Genomic DNA, 5,797 nt, shown 5'->3' with positions numbered 1-5,797 from the left:
GATTGCTAATAAATATATATATATAAAAACACCCTGTTCTCAAACACCCTCGGCTTATGTCCGTCCCTTAATTTCAGAGATCGAGTTTCACACAACTACAGAACCACAGGCAAAATTATAGTTTTGTATATTCTAATTTTTATGTTTTTGGGCAGCAGATGAAAAGACAAAAGGTAATTTAAATACACGGTTTAAAATATTTTGTGACATCAGAAGAATTCCTGAAAGTTCTTATCTTTCGTTTAGAGGCCATAGTGTATGAATTATTCTGATGAACTTGTGGCATATGATCTTAATTTAATCGAAATCGTTAGAATCGTAAACACTAAAATTACCATTGCCTTCACATGAAAACTTCAAATAAGGTACGCCTAATGTTTATGTTATTACTATTGTCACTATCATCATCGCCCAACTTACGGCATCTGCTTGGCCATTAACGATGTTTATCACACGAAAACTAAGACAATATCACGCAAAAAGGACAGTTATTTCTGAGAAATTTTATTGCAACAGGATTTCAGAGATTAAATATAACTACTGGAAAAAAACTTACTTAATTTCAGTTGCTAATTACCACAATTAACTAAAGTCTATTTCCTTTACTTTTCGCATTAGACTAATTAATGCACGTGAGAAGCCCAGTCCTTTTTTTCCGAGGATTTTCTCTCTCCCTTTGCCTTGTCGATATAAAACTGTCAGTTACCTTCGGTCTCCTGCCCTCTTCCGTTCTATTCATATCACCTTCCAACCTCTTCCAATACACAGCAACTCCTTAATTACAGAGTCGATATTTCTGTATTTAAAGCAAGTGTCACGTAACTTCGAACAAAGCCAAGAGTAACCTTGAATGCGCAGAAGAAAAATTTCAGACAAGGGGGTGGGTTCGAGGGTGTGAGAAGTGACAGGCGGCCAGTTGTTTGTACAACTGGTCGCCTGTCACTTCTCACACCCCCTTGTCTGAAAATTTTCTTCTGCGCATTCAAGGTTACTCTTGGCCTTGTTCGAAGTTACGTGACATTTGCTTTACATCTTTATAATCTCATAATGGTCTTGAAATTATGGCTTACTGCAAATCCAATTTTCCCTTTGTGCCTTTCACCTCATAAGCGCTCAGAAACACAATGAAAGTTGATCAAATATTTTGGTGTTATACAACACGAAGGTCTATGCCTAAAGAGCCCTTTCTTAGATATTGGCCGTTTTTCAGTTCCTTAATCCCATACACAGTCGGCAGGACTCCTTGGGCGAGGGATCAGCCAGTAGCAAGGCCGCTACCTACTCACAGAATAACATAAACACAGAATAAGAACATACAGACATCCGTGTCTTGAGTGGGATTCGAACCCAGGATCTGAGCGCTCGAGAGGACAAAGACAGTTCATGCCTCAGACCGCGCTGCCACTGTGATCGGCCGCGACAGGGAGGTCTCATTCACGAATTAAAGGAAACCTAAAACTTCCAGCAAAACAGAGGATGTAGCTGAAAATCCATACCCACAAACATCCCCCCCCCAATTTTGAACTCCAGAATGCCTCTTTTACAATCATTGTCTTTCTGCATACATTTGTTATGCCGTAAACAGAAAGCATTAACAATTCTTCGAAATAACAAACGTAACTTACAGAAGTTGTTCGTAATTTGCCTCTCTGAAAATGATTAATGGTATAAAAACAACGAATAGTTAAAATAGCAAAATCTGTTTACTACCATCTATAAAGAACAACACACGCACTTTCATTACAAGAAACTGTCTTTGTTACATCCTTTCCTGGTGGCACACTTCGAACTCAGAGATGCGTCAAGACACTTGATCACACTGCTGTTCCAAGTGCACTGAACAGGAGTTTCACAACTTTAGAACATCTGCAAATTAAGTTATGCAGGGTCAGAAGTCGGTACGTGCAAACAAAGACCTGATGTAGCTTACACCGCCGCCCCGCGCGCCTGGACGTCAAGCTAAATTGGTGCAAGGAATAATTTCCCCTTGTGCTTTATGGATTAGGCTTAACCCTGTCCCGATATTGTAACAAAATTTTGGATGTCTCCCGCTGGCTAGTTATGAGCCGGGATAGCGTTGTCGGTATAGCGACTGGCTATAGGCTAGACGACAGAGGGGTCAGTGTTCGAGTCCCAGTAGGGGCAAGATTCTTCTCTTCTCCACTTCGTCCAGACCGCCTCTGGTGCCCACTCAGCATCTCAGCGGCAGGGGCGTGAAGCTGACCACTCACCTCCAAATAGTTCCATGGTCAAGAAAATGTGGCTATATATATCCACTCTCCCATGGCATAGTGCCTAATTAGTTAAGCACAGGGACAACTTTACCTTTTACCTTTTACCCACGACCTAGTTAGTTAACCATCCAGTTGGCCATCTCAGTTAAGCAGCTTGCGTGGTTTGTTACAGGCAAAGGTAGGGTGAAGTTGTCCATGTGTTTATTTAATTAAACGTCACGTTATGAAGACGTATAGGGAAACAGAGATATAGGCCCACCATTTTTTACTTCGTCGCTAGATATTGGTGGGTGGTCAACTTCACGCTTCGGTCTATTTATTCCCGAGGCAATAGACCCCGATACCCATTGGATGGGAAGCTGGGTGTATCACAGGGTAGTTCTGGACGCTATGAAGCAGAGCAGAATACCTTTCTCCTGTAGGGAATCGAATCCCGACCGCCCAGCTCATAGCCCGTCGCTGTCCCAGCCCTTCATGTATTACAGATAATTGGCAACAGCATAGTACGATATTTTCCATTGTTAATTCAACGACGCTGTCAGTAGATCAAAGTGGAGAGTCGAACATCATGATCCTGTAGGAAAATCGCGTCAGTAAGAGTACTACAGTTTCCTTTCAAATTCTTTCCATTTCACAGGCATCCTGTGATTCGACATAGAGGTCTGTATCCTGAGAGCATCTTGAAATAAGCCGCAGAATAGGAGAGTTGTGCTGCCAACTGGCAGAGAAGTTGGTGACTAATATCTGCAAAAAAGGTACAGGTATACGCTGACGTCAACTGATAAGACTGCCCCCCAGCTCTGCGAGAGATGGTATGACCCCTCTACCACGGCTAGAGTTCCGAGGAACTAACAGTAGAGCTGTCCCTGTAACAGGCCGTGAAGACCCATAGGGTTGTGAGACATCGAGGTTCCCCCATTTTCTAGACAATCGACGCACAGATGGCGGTAAAGTTGTCAGCCTCATGCGCCGGACGCCCTTTATCCCCAGGAAGATTCCTGGTACTCATTTCTGTTAAGAGGCCGAGTCGACCCCAGGGCCATACGGCGGCTGGTATGATTAGGTCAATTAAAAATCTAATGACCTCATCGGCATTTCATCCTACGATATTCCGGCTTGTAGGGCAGTGCTTCAACAAACTATGCTACCGTGTGCCCCAGTATATTTCTGTACCTCAGAAATATAGTGGCTGATGTACAGTCACTTCCACTCTTACGTTTCTGAGGTACAGATGTGTAGCTTGGATAAGAGAAACACTGTTGCATGTCAAATGTAAGATGCAAAGAGCGTATTGAAGTGGCATTACTTTCCTAATTGGTTAATGAACAGATGGCCTTAGATGCTCGTATTCGTGAGATTCTAGGTTCGAATTTTGGCCTGGACATCGGCGGCTATCCTGGACGAGGTCTTTTGTGGTTTACCTCAGTCACTCCAGGCAAATTCCGGGACAGTAGGCTAGGCCACGACACATTTCCTCCTATATTTTTTCCAGTTCTCATCAGTCTCCCTGCTAACCTAAGCTATGTAGTCTCTAGACAGAAAACTTCGTTGAGTGACCCGTGAAAATAAGCAAATTCCCACCATAATTTAGCCTTTACTGCTTACGTTTTGATGAGGTTTTGCATCTCTTTAAAAATATAGCAATACGCAGAATAATTACAAATTGGAATTTAAGTATACAAATCCGTATGAAAGTGGCAAATATGTAAGTATGTGCCGCTTGCTTTAATACTAAATACTGTATCATTAGATAAGAAAGTTTGTTTGGTTATGTTACCATAATAAGAAGCGATCTTCTCCATAACCGCCATTGATTTTTGGAATGGAGATGCAATTTATATTTTGGAGGTAAGAATAGATAATCAGGGTGCTATTTATGTGATAATATCATTGTAAAGAGCTAAACTGTACTTTTTTTTTCAGAACTGCTAATATTCATTCCTGGGGGGTCAACAGGTCAGAATTAACCCATCCCCTCTTCCTGTCTATCGACTACTTAATTTTCTTCATTTCCTCACGCAAGTTAATTTAATCGTTCACAGTTCAATGCCTGAAACTCAACTCAACTCAGGAAACCTTATTTTACTTCACTTTACTTGTTTTGTTTTAATCGCCTTAACACTATTGAGTAATGAGAACAAGTTTTTTCTTTAATTTTCTCTGTCCACCTGTGACTTCCTTGGGAGTACGCGGTAGCGTAGTTGGTTGAGGCACTATGCTACAACCCGGAAGGTCGCTGGTTCGATTACCAATTAAGTCATTAGATTTTTCAATTGGCCTAATCCTTCCAGCTGCACTATGGCCCTGGGGACAACTAAAGGGCGGCCAGCGCGTAAGACTGATAATCTCACCGCCATCTGTGAGCTAATTGTCTAGAAAATTTGGGAGCATCGAAGTCACACAACCGTATGGTTCTCCTCGGCCTGTTATATGAAGAGCTTTAACTTTTTTCTCAGAATCTGTTTCTCTTCCTCCGTAACTAAATCTGGCGCCACACTACAGCAGCAGGTCTTCTTATGTACATGTGCTGTTAATGCAATCCAAGCACTCATGTCCACGGCTGCATCATGTGGAGGGGTTCTTGTATAGAGTCGGATGGTAGGATGGCTGAGGAGTAATGAATTGGAAGGATATAGAAAGAAGTGGTGATAGCCTAATCGAGGTACTATTCCGGGATTTGCTTAGAGTGGTTTAGAAAAACCACGAAAAATTGATGTCAGGATAGCCGGTGTCCCAGAGGAGATTCGAACCGTGTACATCCCGAATACGAACCTAAAGCGGTGAAACTAGACAACCTGCTCGCTTCGCTTCGAGAGCTCGTTTCGTTCTGAAATGCAATCGATTGAACTGTGAACCTAACTTTCCCTTTCTTTAAGGGTTGCAGCCTATTGTATGTCGTTCCGAACAGTATATTTGTAGCCGTCAACACAATAATTCAAGTATGAGCAACAAAAAGGTTATTTACATTAATGTTGAATACAACATATTTCGACCCTTATTGGGTCATCAACAGGTGTATCTCAGTTTACATCGGTTGCTGAAATTGTATTCCAATATGCATCCATATTCGTATTTGACTATAAGATTATGTCACTATTGCTTAGTAATAACCTCTGGTTGGCCGGTCACGGTAGCCGAGCGGTCTAAGGTATGTACTGTCTTTGCTCGCTTGGAAACCGGGATCGTGGGTTCGAATCCCACTCAGGGCATGGATGTTTAATTTGTGTGTGTGCGTTTTTCTGTGTTTGTGTACAGGTAGAGGCCTTGCGACGAGCTGATCACCCGCCCAAGGAGTCCTACCGAATGTGTAAGATCTAGAAAAACCGAAGTGAACGGAGTTCATGGAGGTAAGCCTAGGCCCACTGGGGCTGTAGTGCCAAGGAAAAAAAAAAGTTAAAAGAATTTCAATACTACATGCAGTGCGTATAGGTTCGTATTAAATTGTCAAGCTACGTAAATATGGATAAATATTTCGAGTTGGTTGTGAATGCCTATTTTACCAATCTAACGACACACTCACTATTTCTGTTTCGATTGTTCTTTGGTACTCTGTGGTAGCTGGG

General features: G+C 42.2%; 1 long non-coding RNA gene across 1 annotated transcript in view; it reads left to right on the top strand.

Annotated features, from left to right (window-relative positions):
• Positions 1–2,891, top strand: part of LOC117283010 — a 17,941-nt gene extending 15,050 nt beyond the window's left edge. Inside the window, exon 3 of the long non-coding RNA XR_004513995.1 lies at positions 2,872–2,891. This is a non-coding gene — a long non-coding RNA (uncharacterized LOC117283010). The remainder of the gene's footprint in view (positions 1–2,871) is intronic.
• The last annotated feature ends 2,906 nt before the right edge of the window (positions 2,892–5,797 follow it).

This window comes from Cryptotermes secundus, unplaced genomic scaffold, assembly GCF_002891405.2.
Source record: "Cryptotermes secundus unplaced genomic scaffold, Csec_1.0 scaffold22, whole genome shotgun sequence".
NCBI classification, from domain to species: Eukaryota; Metazoa; Arthropoda; class Insecta; order Blattodea; family Kalotermitidae; genus Cryptotermes; species Cryptotermes secundus.
Note: the sequence above shows the minus strand (reverse complement) of the source record. Positions and strands in the feature narration are given on the sequence as shown.